The sequence below is a fragment of the Lepisosteus oculatus genome, chromosome 3 (assembly GCF_040954835.1).
Source record: "Lepisosteus oculatus isolate fLepOcu1 chromosome 3, fLepOcu1.hap2, whole genome shotgun sequence".
Classification (NCBI taxonomy): domain Eukaryota; kingdom Metazoa; phylum Chordata; class Actinopteri; order Semionotiformes; family Lepisosteidae; genus Lepisosteus; species Lepisosteus oculatus.
Window position 1 is genome coordinate 41,209,177 of NC_090698.1, and position 17,665 is coordinate 41,226,841.

General features: G+C 37.1%; 1 protein-coding gene across 1 annotated transcript in view; it reads left to right on the top strand.

Annotated features, from left to right (window-relative positions):
• lnpep (leucyl/cystinyl aminopeptidase) overlaps positions 1 to 17,665 on the top strand; it is a 43,634-nt gene that overhangs the window by 1,332 nt on the left and 24,637 nt on the right. The gene's annotated exons all lie outside the window — the stretch shown is intronic.

Below are 17,665 nucleotides of genomic sequence, written 5' to 3' on the forward strand. Positions count from 1 at the left end.
GAAGCTGCTTATATTAAATACGATTAAGGAACTTTAGAAACAAGGTTTGGGATTTATACACGTATTATTAAATCCCTTACAGCTCAGGTTCAGGTGTTTTGTACTGTTGTTACAGCAAAGTTCAGTAAATACACTTTCAATAATTGTTTCAGAACATTGGCCTCTTTACTGATCTCCCTTATCCCTTTTTACTTCACTGCTTTTTAATACCTTTTTACAGATTTTATAAACCCAAGTCGTGTGTCAAGCACATGGTCTTTGGTTCTGTTTAAATCACATAGTGATGTCAAATCCTATGGAAAAAGTAGTTTCTAAATTATAGATAGTTCCATAATCTTCTGTACGCTTCTGATACAGAAAGCACCAAAATATCCACAGTCAACTTGAAACCATGACTAATTTACTGCCTTCTAAACGCTAGATTTGTTTTTCTGCTGTAGTATATGAATTCATAACAGAGGCAGTGAAAAAGAACTGGTGTTTATTGCACTAGAGTACCTTCACATCATTCCAAGAAAAAAACAGCTTAGTTGTATTCTCAAATGTGAATCCTTTGTTTAGTGAAAAAGTCCATCCTTGAGTCTAACTGCACACTTACATCAAGTATGCACATTCCATTTAAATGGTGCATTACAAATATCAATTTTAATGCACAACAATGTTCTGCAGGTTTCAGATGTATAATATAGTGAGCGTCATAAAAACATTTGACTCTATATGTGTATGTTTTTCATGTAGTTGATCATCTTGAGAAGTTAATTATTCTCCATATGTATGGAGGTTGTACAGTGACAGGTCCACATCCTCAGAAATGCCAGGTTTGATTGCAAGAAGTGATTGGCAACTATATGAGGCTGCATTGTTGCATACTGGAACCTCACTTCTTTAAGACTCATCCTGACATGAAAACAACCTTGTGTGTAACATTGTGGTATAGTGTAATAGTGTAACATTGATGATCGTTAGAGATGAGACGGTTATCATGTGAATGCCCTTATCTCCACACTTGAACTCCATTGATCATTTGTGGGATGAGCTGTGGCAACATGTTATCTAGGGTTTGTGAACTGACACATGCTCATAAGCTCTGCAAGAAGCACAATCTCACAAGATGGCAACTGCATGTGTCACAGATAAGCAGGTTGTATTGCTTGTAGGAATGGCCACACACTATTGCCCAATGACTTTCCTTGTTAAAGGGCAATTGTAATGCTGTTTTTATATTTCAGAGTTAGAAAGAATTGGTGAGTGCATTTCAAACCACAATGAAAGTAAATGTACACGCTCACATTGTACATAACCTGTTCCATTTCACTTGTTCATAGCATTACATTAGTCATTACGGTGACTAGCTACTGGGCAAAGTGGTGGCACTGTGGCTTAGGATCTGCGCTTGTGGCTGGAAGGTTGCCAGTTCAAATCCCACAGCCGGCAGTGGAATCCTACTCCAATGGGCCCCTGAGCAAGGCCCTTAACCAGGGTGCTGTACAATGGCTGACCCCGCGCAATAACCCCAAGCTTCTCTCCCTGTCCATGTGTCTCATGGAAAGCAAGCTGGGGTATGCGAAAAGACGAATTCCTAATGCAAGAAATTGTATATGGCCAATAAAGTGATCTCTTCTCTTAGCGAACAGGAAGGGCTTCTTCACGTAACAATTCTCACAACTCTCTGCAATAGGGTGACTATTGGTACTTTTGTTCAGTATTTTGTGTTTTGATCGGAATTTGTAAAATTTTGTGATACTGTCAATTCATTTGTTGTTACTGAGACTTTATAACAGCATTTTTATTCAAATCAAAGTTTATTTATTAAATACCCATCCCGTTGATGAGCACTACGCAGTTTACCTGCAAGAAGAAGTCGATTTTCACTTTTTTTCTTTTGTGAGAAGTATTTGTGAAAGTATTATGAGTAAATTTGTGCAAATATTAAAATCAGTGGCAGTTAAGTGTAATGCAATGAATTAACTGGCTTATATAGTACAGAAAACTGCATTCTGTTAAGTAAGTCTTAAAAGGTGCAACTCAAGATTCTTATTTATTCCTTACAAGAGATTGCTTGGTTTCTTCTAGATATATATTTTCCCCAAAGGAAATGCTTTCTCTTTGAAAATACAGTTTTAAGTAGGGAATAGCCATAGAACATATTGTAATAGAGAGTATTTTTTGTTCAGTGTTGGTCCTAGTTCAGAGGTGGGCAAATGTTTTTGGCCCACGGGCCACATACAATTTTGAAACTCTATAGTGGGCCACTTCAGGCTGATGCTACAGATAGCCTATCGGTTTATTTGAGCTTAACAGTTTTAAAGTGCAAAACAGTTTTAAAGACAGTAAATGTTTGTCTGGAATTTGATTAAAGATCTAGTCTTATTTAAACAAACCTCAGGTTGAGTGCTATGCTGTTTGCACACCTTAAGTCTATAATAAAGCAAACGTTTCTTACTGTGTATGTCTGTGAAAGTAGATCAAGTTTTGAGCAAAGTCTGTTCTCCAACAATAAGATAAAGCTCATGTAACACTGAGAGGTTTTTTTTATTTATTTTTGTGAACAATAAGCATTTAAAAAACTATAATAGAAAACCAGAATAAAACCGCACTCCATTGTTTTTGTTAAATCACTGTTTTATTCATGGTTATATTCATCTCTGTCATTGCAGTCATAGAAAACATTTCTGAATCAAAAAGCCTATGATTGTATTGTAATAAGAGTCCATACAAACCGTATAATCTCGTATTTTTCTTAACTTTTGTTTCCGAAGGTGTTGACATATGCTTTTACAATGTCCCAGCGTTTCTTTTGTTTTTCTAGAAAAGAGATTGTGTTGGGGTTAGAGGATAGGCTTTAGGTCAGATAAGAGCTTCGTGTTTTATACAGTACTGACATGAAGTAGGTGCCACATAAACATATTCCTTTTCAATTTAGTAGCACAGCTTAAGGCGGTATTATAGACCTGAGGCAACCAAATGGGTGTTCTGTTTCCCTGTGCTGTGTTATTCACTGTTCAAAAAAACAATGTGAATTATAAATGTGCTTCTTTTTAAAAAGAGCATAATGCTTTGTTTTTAACTATATACAATTCATACATATGGGTTTTTTGTGCAAAATGAAGTAATTTACTAAACTATTTGCTCCAAATTGCTTCAATTTTACTTATTTGATAATGCAGTTTAAGTTACTATAGATACGATTGTTCAAACTGATTAAAGAGTAGCTGTGAAAAACATGTAAAGTTAGCTAGGCACAGTGTAGACATAAGAGCTGTACAGAGTTGATGATATCAGTTAACGATAAATGCTGAGCAGATAAGATGTGGGTTGTGTTTCTTACCGGAACACCTTGAAACTCTTAGGCAGGTGTTAACATCCGGCAGTTTGCCAAGGTCTGTAGTTACTATACTGCAGAGTGAAAGGTTGTCTTTAATTTAACTGTAGCTTTTAAGCTTGCACGAAAGAATGTTCTAAGTTAACATTAGTTGAAAATGTATGTTCTTAGAGAACCATAGTTTAATTTTCCAGAAAAATTACATAAGCAGCAATTGGCTGATTTTGTTGTTGTTGACAATGTGAACCCATAGTTCTACTTGTTGTTGCCTGAGTGTTGCCTTTAGAGGTCATACAATGAAGATGATGTGCAATTTTCATCAATTTCATGGAACATTAAAATGAGACTATGTTTGAGTTTTCCATTTCCCCACAGTAATTTAAAAAATATTCTGTTGGTGCCTAATGTGCTTTGCTTCTTGCTCAAAAAGCATTAATGACATGGTGTGATTAATCCTTTTCAAATGCCTGATAATTATCTGGTAAAAACAGTATGATTAAAAACAAAAGCATTGTATTTGAAGCATGTGTTCTGTTTATGTATTGATGTATCCTTCACTGCTGAAAAATATTGTAATGCAATTTACAATACATTCTTCTTTATAGTATAGCATACAATTACATTAAATACTTACAATATAGATATTTATATTCACAAACTCAGAAAAAACACTAGAAATTTGAACTTCCTTTTGGAAACAAATGAAGTCATTACTAATGGAGTCCTAAAAGGAAATTAAAGAAATCAATCTTAGTATTGTACCACGTGTACTGATACATTTATTATATGCAATGCACAACAAGGTGGTTTCTTTCAGTAAAAAGGCAAGTGGACAAATTTACAACGTTTGTTGCAGCTCTTGTATGTTTTGATCTTAGACGAGCACTCGTTTAACTGGTTCAGAGGTTTTCTACTTCTCCAAGAAACCCACTCTTCTCTCTCGTGAATCAAGAGCCAGACTGACAGCTGTGCAGCTCTGCTAAGGAAGAGGATAGACTTATGTCATTGACTGCAGTAATGCTGCTGCATCACCACAGTGTATTTTAGCCATTCTGTTTATAGCAGGTGTGAATCACTCATTTTGTTTTGTGCTGATCAGTTTATATCTTGACATAATCTGTTGTGTCGCCAGTTAGCGGAAGAGCATGCAGTAGGTGGTGAGACAATGTGAAGTATTTTTTGGATCATTGGCATTTGTGTTTAGATGCCAGTCATCAAAATGGATAACACATCTTAAACAAAATCACCACTTTCAATTTTTTTAGTTTATAAGTAGGATTCCTACTTATATACTAAAAGGTTCCTAATCCTTGTCCTGGAGGCCCACTCACCTGCTGGTTTTCATCCCATCCCGCCTTAATTAGATAATTTCAGCCTTAATTGATCTCATCTGTGGCCTCATTTCAATATTTGCATTTTGTTTCTGGTCACAGGTTTGGGTTTTATTTCTTTTACAAAAAACAATGGTTAAAGAGCTGGGACAACAGTTAAGGGCTGTGAACAAACAGCTCAAATTAGTCTTATTATTAAGTCAATGAAGGGTTTGTTGTGTAACTGAGGGCTCGGCTGGAACAAAATCCAACAGGTGTGTGGGTCATCAGGACCAGGGTGGGGAAACACTGTATGTAATGCCAACTTTTGTAAGTGGCTGCAACTGCTCTATCTCATTTTTAACCTCTCTGTAGTCCACTCAAATCCACTATGCCATTGCTACAATTGGAATTGGAATTTATGTCTTTATTCCTAAAATTGCAAAGATCAACCCGTGAGAGACAAATTGTCTGCATACTACTCAGTAGTTTAAGTGTATGGATTTATCACATTTAAGTGTTGTCCACATAATTCTGTGATTCTAGATTGAGGAAACTGGTTTTCGTGTTGATTACCTTGTGGAAAATGCCTGTGAAGATGGTGTAAACATGCACTTCACTTCAAAGATTTCCAAAATGCTTTGGAAATGGAGGTGGAAATGTAAGAGTCTTTATATCACCGTCCGCAACTAACTTGTAGTAGCGAACTTTTGGATATGGCACTAAAATTCGGAATGCTTTTTGTTTCATTGTGCATGCTATACATTTGAGTTTTATGTCTTTTAAAACAAGGCTTCTGAAGTGTCTCTTAAACTAAGGATTAAGTATTTGCTGCAGTTTGATTGCCATCTGCTGTAAATTGTATTATATTACTTTGTCCATAAAAAGTGGGGAAATTTGTTTACACACCTGACTGCCCATTTTACACTATCTGATAGCATTCATATACTGATTGCTCAGGGTGCAAGAGATTTCTTGTATACATTTTTCTTTGACATAGGCATTATAAAACCCCTGCTGAAACTAGCAGTTGAAAAGGGGAATGGAGAGGGTAGGAGGGGTCATTAATGATAAGGTTAGCTTTCCTTTGATCTTTGTTTTTTATACGGCTGTTTAAGCAGTTTCTGTCGTTGATCAATTATTTTGCTAGCAATATTCACAATTGAGTACGGTCCCCGGAGACTAACAGGACTTTTATTATACAGTGTTCTATTGCTGTTTTACTTTTTATTCTGTGTCTCTGGTGTACTGGGCTGACTGAGCAAGCAGTAATGAAACAGCACCTACTGAGTGGGGGGCAGGAGTGGAGGAACCCTTGGCTAAGTTGATGACCTTTGGAAAGGCGTCTTCCTCCCTGTCTAAAAAATAATTGAGTGAAGCTGAAAAGTAACATGACAGCTGATTTCAAACTACTTTGTGTGCTGTAATGGAGGCAACAGTAAAAAAGGTCATCGTGTGTGTAATCAACCTGCTTTTGTTATGACAAGCTCAAACTTAATATTATACATAGATTTTGATTTGGCCATTTATAATAGTTATTTTGACCATTTCCACATTTACTCAGGCTTCCTTGAAGACTGTTTTATTCCTACTATTATAAATCTAATCTACGCAGACTACAGGCACAAGTATCTTATCTGTCTGTGAAGTTTTGTGACAATTAATAATCTTTACCCTTGTAACTGATCTGCTTGCTTGCTTTTTTTCTTGGTGTAAGAAATACCCTCAGCATACAGGAATTTATGTACAGTAATCTCTCATTATTTTAAAAAAAAGTCACTGTATGTCTTATTGAAAAGCTCACACATGAATGAGGGCAGTTTTGTGGATTGAGCAAAAATCAATCGGAGATCATCGTAGATCAGGATAGAGAGCCACTCTTCTGTTGTGACAAAACTTCCAAATGTCTTCCAAAGTTGGACTTTTTGAGCCACCTAGGCAAAGTTAGATTCCAAGCTCTTTGAATATATAGTAGCTTCAGTTACAGCTTGGTGTTTGATACTGGGAAATCTGCATGTGAGTTTTGAGTGCTTGGGCTTTTTCTCACTCAGTCATCCGTTTCTCAGTCTGTCCGTTAGCTTGTCACATTCACTTTTACACATTGGAATACATGAATGTTCAGTCTGGTAAACTGTCTTTTCCTTGGCTTCATTTGGCTACTGATCTTACCCTTCTGTGTTGAAGATTCCCCAAAGAGAGAAAGCCATCTGTTCATTTTTTAAGCTCTTGGCTTGCCAAATTGACATCTTTATCTTGGTTACCATGGCTCATGGAAGGTCCAGCTACAAACCTGATATCACACACATTAACCATAAGAATGTTTGCACTGTCTGTTTGCAAAAGGCTTTTTATGACAAGATCTACAAATACTACCTGGGAACTGGAAGAGCTGATAGGGAAATGTATAACCAGAGTTGCTTAGCTAGCTGTCAAAACGTTTTGTAACTTCCTTGGTATTTATTTTGAAGGACTCAAAGCAACACTCTTCCTGCTGAAGTGTATTGAAATCTTTTTAAATTACTAATAATGATCTAGAATCAGTTTAGTCTACAAGTCTTTCAGAACTCTTGCAAAACACTGAAGTTCTACTAGGTTTGTATATTTATAACAGCTATTGATAATTGGTTGATTAGCATGAATGCTAGGGATGTTAATTAGAAATGGCCATCCTTGGAAAAGGAAGTTTTTATTTTGCCTGTTTGCTATAAAAAGTTCACTCCCATCCTACCCACTTTAAAAATAATGTAAAGTTCTTTTTAAAGGTTCATTTTCCTTTGATTAAACTATGAAAGATTAATAAATTCTTAACAGATCAACTAATGTATTGTGGCACCAATTTTAAATTGTGCCATTTGTAGGAAGCCTGGAAAGTACAAAAATGATCACTTGGAATGACCACATCTCAGAAAACCGAGAGAGAGAGAGATACTTATTCTTCACCTCCGCCTATACCCTGGATACACTGAGCTGGAGCTCAGTGAGGAAAGTCATCTCTTGGTTAGCCAATTGTTGCTGCTGCTCTGGACTTTCTCAACTTTGTTTCTTACTTCATTGAGATGCTTCTGCAGTGTGTGTTTGCTCAACCTGCCTGGACTGCAGCTGCTGATCTGTCTCTCAAAGGCAGCAGCCTTGATCTCCAGGGTCTTCCTCTGTTGTTCATTGGACTGCAGGGTCTTACACTTCTTACTCAGCTCCCTGGCCACTTTGGTGAACTCGGGATGCAGTTTGTCCAGCTCAGTGTTTTGCTTGCTCCTGTTCTGGCTGGTGGCCTGGCATGGGTTATACTGCATTAGGGCCATTCTTCATCTACTCCTGCATACTGCGGTCTTTTCATAGATAGGTCTCAGACTACAGACATAGTAACATTAAAAAAACAGTACTTTTTAGTAGAATGCACTGAGAGAAATTCAAGCACAGTAAATCCCAAATGCCCTCTTTAGATGTATAACCAGTCCCATGCAGAAAGAGATTTCTCTTTATGCTCTTAACACAATTTGTTGCTCCCATGAATTTTTATGTGCAGTGCTTATGCTTATGTTGAAAGAAAAAGGTCTCTCTACTTGCCTTACAACCAAAATAAGTAATGTGCAGTCTAATAAAGATAAACACATTCTTCGGTTGAAATGTTACAGAGACTGGCATAAACAGATTCCCAAATTTGGGAGGAAGAAGGGCAGCGACTTCTTACACGATTGTGTAGACAAGTACAGCAATTCCGGTCTGTGAGATATCAGCTCTTCACTGTTACATTTTGTGTTAGCCCTTGATTGGGGAAGGGGAAGGTTTAATGGTGTATAACTGAGGCTAGTTCATTTAGTTAGTCTAGTTGTGGGCCTGGCCTTGACAAACCTGTTGTGTCTTTATACAGGCAAGCAGTCTATAAGAATAACCTATCAGAATGTATAGTTCATTCGTGCAATAGAACAAACCACCATTTATGTTTGTGCAGTAATGACAATTGACCATTTTACCACTGAGACATAGAGCAGGGGTCCCCAAAAAGCTGTTCAACTGGTTCACTTAAGCTAAAACTGATCCAAGTCGCTAAGAGCACAGCTGGACTGAAAGTGTGTAGACACACTGGCCTTCCATAATTAGAACTTGGGACCCCTAATGTAAAGGATTAATATAGCTGAAACAGCCAAGAAACGCAACCTTAAGTTTAAGACAAGTATTAGATGAGGTAAAAATGTAGTAAGAGCTGTGTATGCATGAAAATCATCCACAACACATTTGATTTCTGGAGTTTGCATTAATGTACGCCTCTTTGACAAGGTCATCATTGCAATTGAGAATTCTTTCTCAGACCTGATTAAATAAAGCATTGCTACAGACCCCTCCCCATTGCAGAACCTTCCCAAAATCATGATGTCACCTTGAACAGAAGTCAGCAAGTCTTTCATTGTCTTTCCTGTAGTGTATAATACACTATAACAGTGGTTCTCAAAGTTTTTGGACCAAGTACCACCCCTAATCCAACCAAAGCATCCAAGTACTACCTACAAGTCATCTTCTCATAGGAACCCCAGAAATTCTCAATGACCAACATGAGCGCGCGTGCACACACTCACACATACATATAATAAATATTATAGTAATAAACTTAATTTGATATAGCGCCTTTAAAGGTGGCTTCTCAAAGTGTTTTACAGAAAAAAAAACATTAACAACAACTAAAAAAAGCACCATTTCAGTGAGAGGGGTGAGCCTGTTTAGTTGAGCAAAGCAGATGTGAATTAATTTTTCGAGCCTTGATACAATTCACAACGGAGTCTAACATATTAAATCGTCAGGCATTTTCTTGACGGCAAAGATCTCGCGGTGGATGTTGTAATGCGTACATTAATTTCTGGAGCAACCAATCTAATTCGTGCAACTACACCGTTATGTCGGCTTGTCATTGCTCTAGCACCGTCTGTACAAACTCCGACGCATTTTATCCAGTCGAGGCCATTCTCTTCGATAAATTCATTCAGAAGCTGAAATATGTGCTCTCCTGTAGTTCCTGTTGGTAGCGGTTTACAGAGTAGAAAGTCTTCATGGGACATGCCCTCAAACTCGTATCTAACGTAAACGAGCAAATTGGCCAAATCGACTACAGACTCATCTAATTGCAGTGAAAAACATCTGCTCATCTTAACGCGCTCTATCAGTGTACTTTTGATATAATCCTTCATTTCAATATTTCTATGAATGACTGTGTCTTTCAGGGGGAGGGGGGCAGCAGGTCGAGCTGTTTAGCAGCTTTTTCTCTACACATAATACGTGTCAGCTCTTTTTCCAACGGTAAATAAGGTTCTTCTAAAATAGTGTAGCTTACCTGCTTTAGCAAGCTTGCATTTTTCCGCGTTTCCATTTCCATTTTTATTTTAGTTTTTATTTCATGTGCATGGGAGCGAAACAGAGACGTTCAGTGTATTTTTCTCAAATTAGAACAGTTCTTAAATATTTAAAGTTAGCACGCTTTCGTGTGCTCACAAGATTATCTGCGTTCGTAGCACGTATTTCTATGCATTCCTGTGTTTACAACGTTGGCATTGTTCCAAAATCCCGCACATTCTCCTTTCTCCCTATTTGCTGGAGATACAGTAGCTTTTTTTAAGTACAATTGGTCATTTGCATCCGTAGCACGCATTCCTATAGAGTGGTATAGATTACAGAGTATTTCTTGTGTCCACTGAACCATTAGCGCGCACTGTATCGTGGTACGTAGGCTGCGTATTCGACACGTATTAAAATACAAAATATGAAAACCCGTCCCGATTTTTCTGCGCACACAACACAGTTCCAGGGTCATTTGGCGTACCACCTGGCGGCACGCCACGTACCACTGCTGGTACGCGTACCACAGTTTGAGAACCACTGCACTATAATATTAAATTAGACACAAAACTGGGCAGCTGTGAGCCTGGTCAGTACCTGGATGGGAGACCTCCTGGGAAAAAACTAAGGTTGCTGCTGGAAGAGGTGTTAATGGGGCCAGCAGGGGGCGCTCACCCTGTGGTCTATGTGGGTTCTAATGCCCCAATATAGTGATGGGAACACTATACTATAAACAGGCGCCGTCCTTCGGATTAGATGTAAAACCGAGGTCCTGACTCTCTGTGGTCATTAAAAATCCCAGGGCGTTTCTTGAAAAGAGTAGGGGTGTAACTGGCCAAATTTTCCATTGGCCCTTACGAATCATGGCCTCCTAATAATCCCCCTCCATGAATTGGCTTAATTACTCTGCTCTCCTCCCCACTGATAACTGGTGTGTGATGAGCGTTCTGGCACACTATGGCTGCCATTGCACCATCCAGGTGGATGCTGCACATTGGTGGTGGTGGAGGGGAGTCCCCATGACCTGTAAAGCGGTTTGAGTGGAGTGTCCAGAAAAGCGCTATATAAGTGTAAGCAATTATTATTATTATTATTATTATTCATGTAACATTGAAACAGATGAGGAATGTTTCTTATGTGTAGTAGTGAGGTTTTCTGTTTTAGGCTTGTCAAACAACTGTAACGAGGTTAATATCTCCCATGAAGTCTGTATTAGCACTCATAATTGTTGTGCTGAAGCTATCCTTCAGGGAGTCTCTTCAGATATGACTATCCTGCCTTTAGCTCATTGAGTTCAGCTCACAGGTTATGAATTATTATCATAAGTGTTTTCTGTGAGTTGGCAATGATGTTGAAATTTGGCAGTGAAATCTAATGATGCTGGATGGCCTCTGACTGCCCTAGAGACTTGCCTAGTGTTGCCAGAAGCAGTATTTTAAGTAGTTAGCTGCGTCGGCATGCGTAGGCTGCAAGGGAACAGGTAACCGGTTTATTCCATGATGAAAAGAGAAAGGAAAGGCAGTATTTTGTCAACTATGATAAAAGCTGGTGAATTTGTGTGCCTTACAAAAAACATCACCTTTTATGAGCAAACACACAAGCACACGCATGCTGTCACATTTATTGTTAATTCATATTGTGATCCGTATAAAGTGCTTCTCAGACCAGTTAATTGGTTAACACTGTATAATTAACAATAAAAGATGGAAAAAATGATTTTTGTTTTATTTTTCTAAAGTAGTTCGATGTATATCTTCAAATCAACTGAACTTTTCTTGAACTGCAGTGTTGCACTTACTTTATCCTAAACTGAAGTGTTTTCAGATGTTAGTGTAACAAATCATTATTGACATCTAGATTACTTTCCTCAGATTTATAATTGGATTGAATCAGTTTGAAACAGAAAAAAAATCAATTCCTTGGTTTCTTTTTAACATTATTGCACTTTGCTCCTAATAACGTCACATGGACCACATTAAACATTGCATAACTTTTATTTCATTTTTGTGTTCTTTTAGTAAAATATTTTTTTTGCAAAGACACAAGTCAAAAATACAAATTAACCTTTTCCCTTGAAGAATAGTTCAAACACCAGACTTTTTCAGATTTGCATTCTTTAGATAACTGAAAAGCTGAAAGATGTCTGTATTTTCTTTGATATAAGAATTCAATTCAGAATGTCTTCTCGGCAGAAAACAGAAGGCAGTTCCTGCGTTTCCATCCATCCATTTTCTAATCCTCTTATCCAGTAGTGGGTTTCGGAGGGAGCTAGAGCCTATCCCGATAAGCAAAGGACACAAGACGGGATACACCCTGGACAGGACAGAAGTCCATCTCACAGACACAAACACACGCTGACACTAGGGTTATTTTTTTACAGAATCCAATTAACCTACGAGTATGTCTTTAGACTGTGAGAGGAAACCAGAGCACCTGGAATAAACCCATGCAGACAAGGAGAGAACATACGAACCCCACACAGAGAGTCATTTTCAAAAAATATATTTTATTACTATTGATTAACTGATCATTCATGACTGACCGTGTTATACTTGAGTGACTGTGCCTGTTGAATAAGCACTAAATCACCTCCTAGTGAAAGAGTTTGTTTGGCACCGACGAGGAGGTAATAAAAAGGACCTGTACAACCTTATTTATGGTGAAGACACTAGTGTGTTGGAGCCATACTTCAGGTGGATTTACAAGTAGTAGAGCTGAGTCCTGTTTAGCAATGATTCCAGGTATTGTACAGTCCCCGATAGATGTCCATGTGGCACGGATGTGCAGAATGATACAATTGTGGTGCACAGTGAACAAATCAAAGGGGAGCTGCCAATCTGATGGGCACGAGTGTTGTTACTACGGAGCTCCCCAGTAATTGCTGGCAGCTACATTTAACCTAAGTTGATCCTAATTCTTGCTTTGGTAATTTGTTACAGCTATTGTTTATTTCTCAGTACAGTATAAAGTTGGATTCAAATAATGGAATTATATCACTTAACTGTTTACAAATACAAATATAATTGTATACAGTAGGTTCCATCTCTCTTTTTTTTTTGCTTCAGAGCTCTTAATTTCCATAAAGTAGTTAAATATGAAGATGCCAATCAAGCTGTTGTCAAGAGGGAAGATAAGTCTTAGAAAAACAAAATGATACAAATGGATTGTTTGGAGAGCAAGAAAGTGGGATATATTTTGCAGTGTAAATTTTATTCTTGCAAATATTAGAATATCATATATATATATACGTGTGAAGGTAGTTTATAACGATTTTACAGTGCAGTACAATTCTTCCAGACAGCTTCTGTTTTTCTTACTTCTAAAAATGTAAGTTGACATCAGGGCACAGTGTTGCATGAAGTTAACAGATTTTGTGAGATAGAGAGAACCACAATATAAGAAGTATTTCTTATTTGTGCAATAAATCATATCAGCGATCACTGTTGTGAACTACTCCGTAGTATGATGACAATTTGATAGCAGCAGTTTTAAACAGTAGAATTCTCCAATTTTTTTACCTTAACAATGCCTTCAGTATCATTTCTAGTTTTGGATTTGTCATTTCGACTTATGCTTTAATTTTGTCTTACCCTCTAAAGACATTTTAGGAAGCAGCTTTTGTGCAGTTTTAAATTTAAAGGTTTCAAAACTTTTCTGCTCCAAAGACCACTTGTGCACATTGCATTTTCTTAATAGAGAATATTTAGGACTTCAGTTCAGTGTATACATTTTTTAAAATGTATTTATTAAAGACTTTTCCCATATGGCACCAAGTATCTGAGGTACTATTTAATTAAAACTTGCAACAGGGAAGAGTCAGAATTGTACCTTGCCTACATGAGCAACTTGCTGGCTGAATAAAAGTAGAGATAATGATATGGCATACATTTCAGACTTCTGGATGGGTGTGTCTGTTCAGGACAACGTCTTTGTCTTTATCTTCATAAGTTTCGTAAGAAATGGCCTTGGGTTATCTCTGATAAGATGTATAACATCTATTACTTGCATATTATATAGGCCGGGTATTGACAGCATGATAATGAATAAAGCAGTGCCCACTTAAATTGATTAAGATAATAAAGATATCCTTCTAATAAGAAGTATTGTTCATAATAACCTCAGTCTCACCTTTTATGCTTTGAGTCATTTTTATTTGTTTGATATATTAAAATGTACCAAATAGCAAAACCTCAACTTTAGTTTAGCCAGAAATGATAGTGCAGTTACTCTCTGTTTTGAGTAGTGGGTTGTGCTTTGTTTAGCTCCTCAAAAGAAAACACAGTTTCAGGTTAGTTTAAATTTGGCAAAAAGGTTGCTTTTAGACTCCCAAACGTTAGGATGGTGAAAGTCTTAAATTATTTTCATTCACTGGATGTTTTTCAAGTAATGTACTTGATATGTAGACCTATTCACTCCAGATGATTTCAAGAAGAAATGTCAAAATTATGTCAGAAAATCAGAAAGGAATACATTTCAGTCAGTTATTGCCCTGTGTGTTCTCTCCTTAAAGCCAGGTGGTTCATAATTTCGTGGCCACCATTACAATAACTAACAACGTATGAATGCAAAAAGCTTATTATCTAACTGTTCAGGAAATGTGTAGTGTTGCAACTCAGATGGACATCATTTTAATGAAAAAGGTATGCAGCTTCTTAAGTGTAGATCCACTAAAAGTGTTACATTTAGACTAAAGTAATAACAGTCAGTCTGGGCTACAGGACATAAAGGGAGATTACTTCAAATCATCCTAAAGCCTAAGGCAATAAACAGGATGTCTGTGGTAAGGTGATTCACATTTTCTGTTTTCATTATTATTTCATTGATCCTGGTATCCCCTGAACGGCTGAAAAATAAGTAAAGCAGAACTGTGTGACTTAAATTAAATAATTGAAAATTTTTGGTAGTTTACACCAGAGAAGAAAGTGCATTAAGAATTGAAAGATCACAGAAATATGTGGAGTTGGCTGTTGGTTAATTTCTATCCCCGCCCCACAAATTTCAGACCTAAAAATGCTGGGCTTCTTAAGGCATGAGATGCACAGTACAATATCTTCCGAAAGTATAGATGCGGTATTTAAAAAAGAGAGATTAAGTTAATCCTTCCTGCCATTTATCCTTTTTCTAAACATTGCATCCAATTTAGGTTCACAGGGAAGCCAGAGCCTGTCCTGGCAAGCAACAGGCACAAGGAAGGATACAACTTGGAGGGGGCACCAGTCCATTGCAGGGCACAGTCACAGGCACGCACACACTCACACCAGGGCCACTTTTCCCACAAGTCAGTTAACCTACTAGTATGTCTTTTGGGAACTAGAGCAGTCTTAGGAAACCCAAATGAACATGGGGACAACATACATACTCCATGCAGATAGCACCCAGGTTTGGTAATGAACCTAGGGCCACAGTGTGGTGCCATTGTCCTGCCCGTTGTTTATTAAGAGTTGTCCTAAATTATGTCAGTTTTTTGGAATCTCGAATAGAGAATGGTCACCAGTTTTGTAATATAATATGTTTTTTATGTGCCAGTCAGAAAATCCTGTTTAACCTGCCATTGTGGTTTAAATGTGATGCAATATGTGTATTGGTCACATTAAGTAAGCCTTTTGTGTTCTGTACTTTGGTTTCATTTTTGTCTAATTGGAGCATAGGAGGACATTTGCCAGAGAACAAGAGAGTAATTTCTTTGGGATTTGTACAGATGGCCCAATGTTATTCAGTAGGCTTATGAACTATGTTAACACTTTCCCAAAAGCTCTTTCCTCTGCTGCATAAAGGAGTATACTATGAAAAGCTCAATGTTCTGTTCGTGTTGTCGGTGTATGGCTATGTTATTATTGTTGATAGTGACAGCGCTACTAATAATTTAGCTTACACTCTATATTTACTTTGACAGGTCATATATAAACTGGAACATAGCTTTGATGATAAAAGTGAGAAATACTGTCAGCTTGCAGCCATTTTTTTAACAAAATTACAGGAAACTGAATATATCAGAAACCAAAACTAGATATTGTATCACACAGAAAACTTTACCAAATATATAGATAAAAGTCTCCTGGCAAACACTTCTTGTACCTGCACAAATGTGTAGCCAGTGTCTGAACCGTTCTGCTAATGTGCAAAATGCTGTTTTCTGTGAACACAATTGCTTTATTATTGTAATAATCATAAAAGTTTAGAAAGAAATTGTCAATAGAGATTGGAATCACCAATGGATCACCAATTGTGATTAGTAATGTTTTTTCATTCCTCTGTATTAGTAATGCTTTGCAGACATTGATAACAACAAAGTGTTTACCAATGTCATAGAAGTCAGATTTTTTCAGAAGTAATCAAAGCATGTTACTCCCTTAAATCATTAAGGTTTTTTAAGGCTGGGCACTCTATCTACTGGTTTGCTTACTACAAACCAGGGAAGGACATGGGGGTTGTATTGTTAAATGCCCCATTTGTTGTTCAACATGAACTTGTACAAAGACATTATGGTGAGGTTCTAAAAGGTGTCAGTGCAACCTCGCACTTTTCTTCCTTCAGACAGTTCTGATTTCTGGCGAGCATTTTGCAGCCTTACCTTATACCTGGATACATGCATAGAGTATAATAATAATAGCTCTATAAAGTGCTGCCTTGGGGAACTGTCACTGATGTAGTTTGAAAGACTGCTTATAGGATTTCTTAATTAGTTTTTTTGGAAAGAACATTTTACTTGTAGATTGATATTGATAACAAACTTTTCTTTGTGAAGTGGCTTTAAAATTTAATGTAAAAATTAACATTTTTTTATAATCAGTGTATCACAAATGCCATGTGTGGCAATGTCTTGAGTGGTCAAAGTATGTTCTGCCACTAAAATTTCTGTGCCAAAACCTCAATGTAATTAGGGCACTACAGTACATGTTTCGCTAGGATTTACTTAATCACAAAAAAAAACAATTCATGTCAAGTTGTATAAAATGGTACATAACCTACAGGAATTACACACAAAAAAAATCTGTCCGTTTAGCATAGATACTCCTCCTACCTTATTTGGTTCATCAGTTTTCATCTAGTCACACAAACTGTAAATAGGGCCTGTTCCCTTCTGACATGAAAGAAGAAGTGACCAAATTTATTTATTTTTGCACATTGGTACTTAGAGTCTTGCACAGGCTTATTTTTATCATGGCCTTATCTGGGAGCTAATAGTCTTTACTCCCATGCTATTTATAGGATGCTCTTCTACTCCAGTAAGATAGTTCCTGAATTGGGCTTGGTGGCATTTTGCATGCTGAGGTTCAAAGGGATTTATGCTCCTTTTTTCATTGGCGTGTTCTCGGAGACACACGCAGCCAGTTTTGTTCCAGACATAGTGGATTAGACCATGTGTAAATGGCAAATTTGTGTTTCATACAGAAAATACCACGGTTAAAGCACCGATTGCACGCTTTCAGAATGGTGCTAAGTTACACGTGACCAAATGCAACAAGGACAATTCAGCGGAAATAAGCACAATTAGAGATTAATTTGTGTTAATTCGAATGGATTCTTGTGAAAGGGAATATCTGTAGTTATTAAGTTATATAGTATGAGTTCACCTGACTTGTCTGTGGAATCTTTTTTAGTATCCTGTGCAAAGAAATGTATTTTATGTTTAAGATGTTTTCATATTTAGCTTAAGTTTAACAGGAAAATATGATATGTGTAAATTTGAAAATAGTATTTTTTACAAATC